Source organism: Desmodus rotundus, chromosome 8 (assembly GCF_022682495.2).
Source record: "Desmodus rotundus isolate HL8 chromosome 8, HLdesRot8A.1, whole genome shotgun sequence".
NCBI lineage: Eukaryota > Metazoa > Chordata > Mammalia > Chiroptera > Phyllostomidae > Desmodus > Desmodus rotundus.
This window is the reverse complement of record NC_071394.1, coordinates 5,695,745-5,707,847: the sequence shown is the minus strand read 5'-3', so window position 1 is coordinate 5,707,847 and position 12,103 is coordinate 5,695,745.

The following is a 12,103-nucleotide window of genomic DNA, read 5'->3' as shown; positions in this document are numbered from 1 at the left end:
GCAGGTTTCACAGGATTTTATGCATTCTTTCTTAGGCCTGATTGCCCCAGGGAACTGCCTGTTCCTGTCCAGGGCTGTACCACCCTCCAGCATTGTTTCAGGCTTAAGTCAGGTGGGGGAAGTAAGGCAGGCAAAAGATTAGGAGACTTCTTGCAGACAGAATGAGGACTCAGGCTATGTCAAAGCCCAGGGGCAAGGGTCCATCACCCCCTCTTTCTATAGCCCCCCAAGTCCTTCCCTGAGGGCCCCTTCATGACCATGCCTGTCTTAGGTCATCCTTCCCTTGAGGAACCTTACCCATCATTGGCTAACCGGTCATCCTCCTGGGGCCAAACAGGGTGAAGTAAAAGGGGGCAGAGGCAGCGCCCCTGCCAGGGAGATGAGCTTTGTCTCCTTAGTGGCTTATGGTCCCAAGGTCCTTTACTCAGCCTCAGCCATGGGGGGTTACAGCTTCTGAATCCAGGCAGGGCAGTTCCCAACAAACCAGACTTGTGATTTTACCGGGGAAACAGAATGAACAGGGGGAGGTGTGGGGAATGACTTTAATGCTAGGCTGTGGAGTCCAAGGAGAAGAACGAAAATGAAGACGTGATAGAGGCCTGAGAAGGTGTCAGGATCAATACCCATCTGATGCCAAGGACACTGAAAACTTGTTGAAGGTGGAGAGGTAGCGAGCTGGGAAGATGGTGATGGTGAAGAGCGGAATGTGCAAGATGGAGATTCTGACAGAGGGAATGACAAGCTCCAGGGTCTGACCGTGCCCTTGTGTGACTGATGGAGGGGGAAGACCAGATGACGGCACAGAGGCCATCAAAAAGTGAGGGTCAGACAAGAAGCCCAATGAAGGTGCTCAACACCATTAGCCACCAGGGAAGTGCAAATCCAGACAGTGGCGGGTGCCACGTCCCTCCCCGAGGCCACGGCTACAGTGAAAGAGCAGACATGCCCAAGTGTTGGTGAGGATGCGGAGGAACTGGAGCCCTCCTGTGCCGCTGGTGGGAATGAGTGTAAAATGGTGAAGCTACTTTAGACAAAACAATCTAGTTTCTTATAATGTGAAGTATAAATTTAACCATATGACCTAGCAATTCCATTCCTAGGGTTCATAGCAGCAGTATTTACCCTAGCCAAAGAGTGGGGACAACCCAAATGTCCATCGGTGGGCAAATGGGTAAACCAAAGGCACTGTATCCATACAATGGAATATTATTCTACCATAAAAAGTATTGAAGTCATGATTCGTGCTATTTCATAGATGGACCTTGAAAATATTCCAATAAGTGAAAGAATCCAGGCACAGAAGGCCACATATTTATTGTATGATTTCATTTATAGGAAGTGTCTAGAAAAGGCAAATCTATGGAGACAGAAGGTAGATTAGGGGTTTCCTGGAGCTTCAAAAGGAAAAATTAAAGAAAGAGAGAGAGAGAGAGAGAGAGAGAGAGAGAGAGAGAAAGAAAGAAAGAAAGAAAGAAAGAAAGAAAGAAAGAAAGAAAGAAAAGAAGGAAGGAGAAAAGGGAGGAAAGAAAGACAGAAACCAAGTGGCCAGAGTACTGGAGGGGCCCCACGCGTGCGTTGCAACCACCGGGAATGACAGAGTTGCACTGGGGAGGGACACTGATGGTAACGTGCTGAATCTTCGAGGGTGGGTGACTGCACCAAGAAATAGCAGCAGATGGCGCCGTCTGATGGCCCGAGCTCCAAAACTTGTTCAGGGGAAGGAGGAACAATGATCCAGAAGTAGCCACAAGAAGCAAGGAGGACACCCACCCTACTTCTGGGTTCGGTGATACACGAATGCTGAATGCATGTGCTTCTCATTCATAACGAATCATCACAACAGCATGGCGAGAGGAAGGCCAGGAGGTGCCGTGGGAAAGGTCCCAGGCTTGCAGCTGGACATGGGTGCCTAGTTTTGACTCCCGCAGGGGTTAACAGTAGACCTCAGGCGGCCATGTTACCCTGTGGGACCCTCAACTCTAAAATGAGAATAATAGCTGGAGTTCCCCTCTGTCTTACTGCTCGTCACTGATGTCACTGCCTCGTTGTTGACCTCGTCCGTTAGACTGTGAGCCCTGAGCTGCACAGAGCTCAGGAGTGACACAGGAGCAAGAGCTGAACAACGGAGGGGAGGTGGGGGGCAGGGGCACCTGGCACACTGGACCTGAGTTTATGTCCTGCCTCCCTGTTGACAAACAACCTTTAAAACTAGCTGTGTGGTCTTTGACCCCACGCTGGGGGTGAGCAGTGGGATGACTCTCCTCCAGGGTGGCAGCTGATGGCACTGCCCTTACAATAAGTCATAGCAGGGGGGCTGGGCCCGTCTTCTGCCAGGTCCCTCTGCTTCCAGCAGGGCAATGGCCACGCGATTGACCCCAGATGGTGGCTGCTTCCACGTTCAAAGTCCTTCTCACTGGGTGGCCTGTTTTCCTGTCTTATCAACCTTGCAACCAAGACAGTTTTCTTGGATAAACACCAAGGTGTTGGCAGGGCTGCCTTGGAGTTGAGGGATTGTGGGTAACTTTTTTTGCTTATTTGAATTTTCGTATTTTTATTTAAGTAAATTATTGGTGAATCACTTTCAAAATCCAGAAAATCAAGTTATTGATTTTTAAAGTGAATCCTTTCCCATGCCACTCTGTCATCTCCCTCTCTTGTTGGGTCTTCTCCATGGTAATAAAGTGATACTCCACCTCAGAGAGAACCACAAGACATGAACTTACGAAGCTCACGGAAGCTGAGTGACAGGCCCACCATCACCAAGCTGTACGTGACAGAGCAGCCAAGTCATACCTATGCCTGTCTCCCTTCAAAATCCACATTGTCTTTACGCCACTCTGCCCTGTGTGAAATAATGGAAGAAGTATTTATCCAGCTAGACTAACTCAGCTGTGGCCTCAGCCCGCGGCTTGTCTCTTCCTTCTACCTTCTCACCTCATACCTGAAAACTTCACATGGTCCCAGAAGTCAGAAAAACTACTTCCACTACTACTGCTGTTACCAGTATTCACAATAATAATAATAATAATAATAATAATAATAATAATGGTAATAATGGCAGCTCCCGCTCTGGAAGAGCTTACCCTGTATGGAGCCCTGGGTTAAGCTTGAAGTGTTTTGCTGCAGGGTCTCATTTAATATTCACAACAACGCTATGATTTAGGCTGCGTTTTTATCCCATTTTGTGGATGGGGAAATGAAGGCTTAGAGAAGTGGAAAACCTTGTCCAGAGTGACACCGTAGTCCCGGAGCAGGGTCGGAGCCCAGCCCCAGGCCTAGTCGGGCCCCGGAGCAGGAATGTCATACTGTGCTGTTGTGCTTGTGTTCAAGGAATCTGACCCGCTGGGGATGACTCAAGGAAGATAAGGAAGGTAGAAGGCTCTGGAATGTGGTCCTTGATTTTTTCTTTTACTAAAAATAAACGGGGTAATGAAGCCACTAGAGCGGATCACTTGAGCCTGAACTTGAGTTTCACCCACACAAAAGTATGCTGTTTCAATTTGAGTTGGGGTGGAGGCTGGCCACCCTCTCTTTCCCCAATGCAAATGCAAAATGACATTTTGCATTGAAAAGTAAGTCTTTGTTTTCATGCACCCCACCCCTGCATGTCATTTCCTTTGTTTTTATTTTTATTTGTTGTTAAGGCTACAAAAAGATCAGAAAATTTTTGCAAGTGGTTGCCAGATTTTGGCATCCACCTGCTAAGTTGCCTCACCCCCAAGGTACCCATCTGGCTCCCTAGCAGGTGTAGCTTGCAGCTGTAGCTGGTTTTACCCAGCATGGGACAGATGGAGGGGATACAGCCATCACAGCGGGGCAGGTTTTTTAAAAATACATGATCAGTCTTTCATCAAGGCCTGGTAGGGATCTGCGGCACTGACGCGAAGTATGCCAAGTTAGCAGGTGTCAGCTCTGCTGTATTGTACGAGCAAGAGTGGGATTCCTCTCAGCGGGGAGGAGGGAGTGTTTGGCATCCCTGCAGCAAAGGCAGATTATTCTGTATCTGAGTTGTTTCAAAGTAACTACAGTAGATTTGACTTGGGGAAGCATTGCAGGTTGGAGGGAAGGTGTGGGAAATGGCATGGGAGCCTCAATGACCTGGGGTGCAGTGCGCACCCCAGCCACCCATTCTCTCCTGGATGTGCCTTCTTCACCTTTAAAATGAGGGTGTGGCAGAGTCTGCTGGAGCTCACCACAGACCCACATGCCTCCCTGCATTTCCCAGCCCCCTGTGTAGGTAGGGTCATGTGACTAAGCCTCACTCCTGGCAGCTAAAGGAAGGGGTAAGTCACTACCTGTCAGAGGCAGTTAAGCAGGCAGGTTTGGAGACTGTACATGGCCAACGGCATTGCCCTAAGATGAAGGAGGGCTTCCCGTCCCACATCACGGGCATTACCTGGTTTTGCCTGTTGAGGCAGCTAAAACAGAAAGTAATCATTGGCAGGGCTGTGGACTATAGATAAGGCAGATAAAGCATCTGGCACATAGTAGGTGCTTCATCAAAATGGCAGTTCTTTGAGCCAGTTGTAGCTACTGAAGCCTCTATAAGCAAAGGTTCTAAAGTGGGCCAGACAGTGTTTGGTGATTTCTCTCTCATAACGTATCTCATTCACATCAAATCTCTGGATCTAGATTTGAGAAACTTGAAATACAAGAAAAAGCATAAAAGTCACAGTTGTCCCTGAAAAAAAAAAATGGTTCATTTCATTTAATCTCTTGCACCCCCTGGAAAACATTTTCCCGAGTTGGTATTTCCAGAGAGAGTGACTCGGACAATAACGGACCCTCAAGGCACCACGCCTCTCCTGACCTCCCATAACCCTGCTGAGCAGCAGTGAGTCATGGGAGAGCCGGGCTGTGAGTCACATGGCTTGGGCGTGCACCTCCCACTTCCTCTCTGCGTCTTGGGAAAATTACCAAACCTCTCTGAGGTTATCTATAAAACGGTGATGATAGTACCAGCTGTATTGGGGTTCTCCCTCCAGAGAAACAGAACCAATAAAATGTATGCTATGCACAGTTGGCCCTTGAATAATGTTTGGGGCGCTGACCACCTGAGAAGAAGAAAATAGGCCTGCAAGTTCAGCGGGCCCTCCACACATGTGGGTCCCCAACCACAGATAAAAAATATAGTTGACCTTGAACAGGGTGAGTTTGGACTGTGGAGGGCCACTTGAACACAGATTTTTAAAACTCTCATTTTTATTTATTATTAAAATATGCCTCTCCACATAAATTTTAGAATCAGTTTATCCAAACCCATAGAATGCACAGCACCAAGAATGAGTCCTAAGGTAAACTATGGACTTGGGGTGAATATGACGTGTCAGTTTGTTACCCATGGAAATAGGGTTCCTCCACAGGGTCCTGAGAAAAGCATTTCGGGAACTCACACATAGGAGGATGTGAGCAGTAATGGCAACATTTAACGAAGCGAAAACAAAGGACTGCCCCCAGGTGCCCGATGTCTCACCCATGACTGGATGGCTTGGCTCCACCTGGCTGCAGAAGAAGGCCAGCCTCTGGGGCCTCAGACCCACACCTGTGCCTGTCAGGCCCAGGTGGGCCAAGACGCAGGGCGGGAGAACTTCTCTGTGCCGCATGTCCCCTTCTGTACATCTGCGCCAAGGCCCAGTGGTGCCCAGGCCCTGCCCTGTGCTGCTGCACTTGGGCGCACGCTTTGGCCTGCACGGCTGCCAGGCCCCCGTGGTTGCTACCCAGAGAGAGCCCTCAAATGAGCCCCATTAAGCTCTGATTATATCTCTTGGGGATTGAGAAGGGGTAAGTTTTCCTTCAAACTAACCAATCTTCTTCCTAATTCTTTGGGGGCCTGTGCTCGTGCCTCCCCCATCCAATCCCTATCCTGGATCTTCCATGGTTTCGTGAACTTGTCCTATTCTGGTCTTTCCCCCGGATTTTCCCAGGCTAGACTCCTCCCCCTTATGTTACCATTTTGGCTCCTACTGCACACGCCTCCAAGTTCTGCCTAGTCATCTGGCTTCTGTTGGCCATGACCTTAACTCCCCCTGTGCCATCTTGGCTTCCACTGCACACGCACCCAGCAAAAAAAATTTCCCCGCTGCCCCCAGCCTTCATCATAATCCTGGCTAACAGGCTAGTTGTTCCCGAGGGAGATTGGAAAGCTGGTCCTTCATCTCTACGCAGAGGGACAGAGGGAGGCTAACCCCCCTGGCAGGGCAATGTGGCTAACCCCTGGAGGGTCACACATAAACAGGCTTAATGTGTGATTCCGTTTGCTCCCTTCCTTTGTTAATCACTACCTACTAGAACAAATTTAGGTTCATTTTTGGTTTAAAGAAAGAAGAAGAAGAAAATGTACCATTCTGGTGAGTGGTGTTGATGAAGGGGAAGGCTATGCATTCATGCAGACGGGAGCATATGGGAAATCTGTGTACCTTACGCTCAATTTCTCTTAAGCCTAAAACTGCTCTAGAAATGAAGTCTTTAAAAATGCAAAAAACCAAAAATAGTATCCTGGTCATTTTTGAAAGATGCTAGGAACTAACCCTTTGTTTTGAAAAGTATAAATGAAGGGAAAGACTCAAACAGTCATCCCTCCTTTCCTATAAAAGCTGAACTCCCGGGAAATTAGATGGTGGGTATTTCTCGGTAAAGACATCGCCCAGCAGGTAAATGAGGGAACCAAATGGGAATATCACCAGTTTCCAACCCCTAATGGATTAGGGCCCCAAGTGTCAGACAGAAGTGACCACTGACAGCACAAGGAGAGGTTGCGTGCCTCTTGCTGAGAATACGACATTGCCTAGGAGGTAATTGTGCCCCCTCCCCTAAAAGATTCAAAACTGCAACTTAGTAGGCCCCCAGGATCAACCACCCTTTGTCAGGAAATACCGAGGCTGGAGCAAAACACGAGTCTTCCCCCAGCAATGCCGTCAGCAACATTCCCATTGTGGAAACTCTGTGGGACAAAGGACCCAGTTTCCACCGGAGACAGACTTCAAAGGTAGGGAGGTAGTTGGAGGGAGAATCTGAAATTAAAAAAGACCCAAAGGCATATTAACAAAACAGACAGAGTTATGCTATAATCTTTAGGAATAAACACTGGTGCTAGAACTCCGAAGAGGGATACAGAAGTGAGCGCCGTAAAACTCAGGCCCGCGTTACTCTGCGGGTGAGGGTGAGGGATGGGCCCCCGGGGGCTCCTGGTGTAGGTACTGGCATTGCTCTCTCTCCTGCTTGGCTCTCACAAAGGCATCTGCCTCATACTAATTTATTCAATTATGTATTTGTTTTACACGGTTTTCTGTATTCATGTTGTTTTAACCATTAAAAAATTTTAAACAGCTATTTTGCCTATTTCGTAGAGTGGAAGGAAGCTACATAATCATTCAAGCTCGTGAGAGCAGAAACCTTGGTTCTCTTGGTTCTTCACTGTTGTATCCCCAGGAGCTAGACTGGCTCTCGGCATATGGTAGGGACTAAACATGTATTTACTGAATGAATGAGTAAGTGAGACTATAGGACCAAATACACACGTCAGGTAATATTCTGACTACTATTATAAACTCCATCATTCCCAGGAAGCGGGAAATTTATCATGTGCTACAGACCTCGTTCTCCACAACCACGTTGCCCGCTGCTGGGGCTGCACTGGCGAAGGGGATCCTCAGAGAAAGCGGGCTGGCCATCAGCAGAAGGCTGACATTCCATGATGAATAAGTCTTCCTGACTGCACACGGGTCAGCAGTCGGGCTCTCTGCACCCCCCGCCAAGGGAGGAGCCCAGGAGTTCAAGGTCGGAATGGCTCTTCTCAGGGGCCAGGCTCCAGGGCAGCAGTCTGGCTCCAGACAGCTGCATGGGGACTTGTTCTAAAGTCATTTTGCAGAGCAACATACGGCTTTTACTTGCATTACATTCATGAAGTAGCTTGGTGGAGAATTCGTGGATACTGTGTTATCTATCACCGTGTCACAATATTAGCACAAACCTAGCAGCTTAGAATGCACATTTATTGTCTCACAGTTCCTATGGGTCAGGGGTCTAGAAACAATTTCACGGGGTTCTCTGCAAGGCCGCAAACAAGACATGTCCAGGTTGGGCTCTCATCCGAAGGCTCAACTGCAGAAGGCCTTGGCCAGGGGGTCGCAGGAGCTGAGCTGTCCTAACAACCACGTGAGCTTGGATGGAGAACCTTCCCCAGCCCGTGGGCACCTTAATCGCAGACTTCAGGGGTCCCGACGGCGCTGTGTCAGTCTTCTGACCCACAGACGCCGTGGGATAGTGCACAGGGGGCTGTTTTGAGCTGCTTATTGTGTGCTAACATCGTTACTTAGAAGCAGATGACTAATGCAGGTATCACGGCAGTATCAAAGCCATCCCCCTCACAAAATACGTTCTCAGTAACCTTCAGAGCAACCCTGAAAAGTAGGGATCACCATCTCTGTTTTATACATAAAGCAGCTGAGACTCAGAGACGTTAAGGATCCCCACCAAATACGCGGTGAGCAGGATTCAGTTTCAGCTCTGGGTTCCTTCCTTCAAAGCCCAAGCTCTTTTTGCCTCTTCACAAAGCTTTAAATGAAGCTTAAAAATCACGATTGCTTTGTCCACGTGGCAACTTCAAGCAGCAGAGTGAAAGTAATCGCTCTGTGTTTATCCCCCGCCGTCAACCCCAGCCTTTGCACACTGAGTCACCAGTGCTGCTGGCGGGGACCTGGGCCAACCTGGACCAGGCTGCAAGCACAGTGTGGCCTCCTGGTAGGCTCCAGGTCGGGAAGGTTGCCAGCAGAGGACAGAAGGGAACCCAGGTGCCCATGTGACCATAAACCACATAGCAACTGAGCTGGACTGACTGGTAGTCGCTGGGAGGCCAAGGCCATGGACTGCCCCAGCATGGAAGGTCTTTCCACCAGCAGAGAGGGAGGAGCTGCATGTCTTCCTCCAAAGTCAGCTGTTTCCCGAGCAGAGAAGGTGCCACGACATTCCTGAAGGTTCCAGCAGTCTGAGTGAGGAACAAGAACATCCCAATGCATTGAAAAGTCGGGAATGTTTTGTGGAAACCCTGAAGTCAAATTTGGCTAGTAGACCCTCCCCACTAAAATTTAACAAAGTGAGTCAGCAAAACCAGCTGACGATGAAACCCCAGCCTCCTTGAGAAGCCAGGAGAGTTGAAATGTGACCTGAAACCTGTCAAGACTCTGCCAGGGCCGTGGCGCAGCCCTAGCGTGCCCACCAACAGCCGCCCAATCATTTTCCTCTGCGCTTCACCCTCCAGAGCGAAAGCCACGTTGGGCACTGTGGAAAACACTTGGGTAGAAATTCTAGGTATTCGGTAGTAACGGAAGAGCAGAGGCCTCAAAGACCTGGACGAGCCTGGGGCTGTGATGACCACGTGGTCTTCAAACGCAGTCAACAACTATTTTTGAAGAAACAAACAAGAATTACAGACCCTTAGAAATGTCCTAAAGGAGCTGTGGTCCAGGGCACAGCAGCAGGGAGGAAATCTGTAAATCAACCTGGGGGACTCAAGGAAAGCCTCACAAGTGGCAGCGAGGGCTGAAGGGACTCTTGAGGGATGACAAGGTTCCAAGACGGAGAGGCAGGGGAGGACCATCCAGTCACGGGAATAGCAGGACCGAAGCCAGGCAGCGGGGAGAGCACAGCAGGAAGAATCTGTTTCCCCGAAGCCTCCTGCCAATGCCTTGATCTTAGCTTCTGACCTCCGGAAATGTAGAACAATGAATTCGTGTTGCTTACGGCCCTGGCTTGGGGTCATCTGTTACAGAAGTTGTAAGAAACTAACACGGTGCTCAATGAACGACTCTCCCCCATGATGGCTCGTGTTGCCACACAGGCATATAGCTTGCCATGGCCTCCATCTTCTATTAGAAGAATATGCTTTTTTTCAACCCCAAATGCTCTAAATACAAACAACACAAGAACTGATATTTTGACACGACTGTTTTAAGCAAAGACAAATTTCTCCACACACGTTTCCACTCAGAGAATATCGCAGAGAACAAATTTGAATTGCAAGGCACATTCGGGGACACATCCCAAACCAGAGGGGTGGGAGGGGGTGTCGTCTGCAACCCACAGCTGCTTTGGCCACAGCACCCCTTTCACATCCTTCAAAGCACCCCGGTGTTTTGCCTTTATTTTCCCCTCGAGGGATTTTTCTGAGTTAAATCTTGACCGCAGCTTTAGTGGAACGTACTCGGGAGCCCCAACAGGGTTGAAAACTTGGTAAAGGAAACGGTTTGAAAGAAGAATGTACCTTCCCAAATACGGCTCCGTGCTGCCTGTTTTCCATCAACCGTTACCCACTGTCACCACCAAATACCGAGCCACCCCTTCAGGAAAAAGCAAGACTTTGTCTATGTTATATTTGAAGTATGAGCTGCGTTTGTTTACTTTCAAGTTGGTATCGGTTACACAAACTTGCTTCCCTTCTTCCACCACCACAGCTGAGCGAAGGGTAGTCCGTGGGGGCAGGCCCAGGAATCTGCACTGTTACAAGCTTCCCCCAGAATTCTCGAATGAATATTAATGTTTGAGCACCACGGCCTTAGGGAATAATAGGACCTTATTTTCCCTGGGGGGTATGTTCTCTCTCGCATTTCCCTTTCACCTGCTAGTGTCAGCAAGGGAAGGATGAGCTAATATTATTTTCACGAACATATTATGAGGGCAAAACTGGGATTTTTTAAATGATCACATAACCAAGTTAAAAAGGTGTTTTTCTCCAGTATCCAGCTGCTCACTCCCTTCCAATAAAGCAGTTGATTCCAAGCAGGCTGCAAGTAGGACAATTTCCGGGTATTCAGACGGAAGACGTCCATCAGAGGCTCTCCCGAATGGTTGTCGAATTGTGGCAAACCCAGGTCAGAGAAAGGAGGAAGGAAATGCAGAACTCATCTACACGCACAGGGAACGCGGTGTCTGTGCCAGTCGCACGCACGCACACGTGTGCACACTGACAAGCGTGCTTGAGTGATCGTAGCTAGGAAAGTGGAGCTTCAGCTTCGAGTAACTTGTCTGTACTTTTTTTCTTGCTGTAGCAGGTCTCAGTTCTCTCCCTTTCCTTGGACAGGCTACAGAGGGTTTTGCCCCTAGTCCCAGCTTGCTACTTAGTTCGGTACCCTTTCATGTTGCTTTCTCTCTCCACCTCCTCTCCAGCAGAAGTCCCTGTAGGGTAACAAGGGGGCTTTCCCCATGTTTCTACTCCCTGAGGTTCATTCATTCACTCACCACCTATATAAACATTCCTTCCTGCACATAAGCGTAGAGAGAACAGATGTTACCCATTTTGTTACCCTAAGACCATACATTTGCAAAATGCAGACTGCTGATGCTAACAAATTATTGGCAAGCGGGATACCTGGGATGACTTCATTTGAAAGGGACTCTGGCCAATGGCAAGCAATGAAGACAGTCCCAGACCCACCAACTTTAACAAAGAAGGCGATTGGATGAAAATTGTATTATGGGATGAAAAGGGATATGACTTGAGAAGCATAAATTGCTAAAGGGTCGGCACCTAACCTAAGGTACGCAGAGTGCAGGGCAGGCAAGGGAGGGCTCCTCCATCAAAGTTTGTGGAACTGGATCCAGAGCCTTCCCTCCACCCGCTCAGAGCCTCATCCCTGATGGTTGAAATGAACCTATGAGTCATTCTTCACTCTTGATGGTCATTACCATGTCCTTGGCTCATTAGTGTCTGGACATATTTGTATGTGAGGGAGAGGGTTGCAAAACCTGCACTATATAGGCACAGAGCCCTTGGGTATAATAAGAAATGATGCAGCAAATACATTCCGTTTAATGAATATTGATGGCATGTATACTATTTCCAAGGCATTGAGATGGAGACAAAGAGGAAGTCAAAAGTCCTTGTTTTCAAAGGTCTTAAATGCACAAGTGAGTGTATCTGTGGTGGGCAGGGAGTGAGTAAAAATGGAGAGGGAACGAGAGAACAAGTGGAAAGCATGTACACAAAGGATCAAAGAAGTGATCTCGTTCCAGAAATGAGGCTGTGGACGAGAGCTGTTTGGAGGAAATGGCATCGCGGTCCTGGCCTAATTACTTTCAGGAGGGAACAAACAAGGAGCTCAGAATAGCT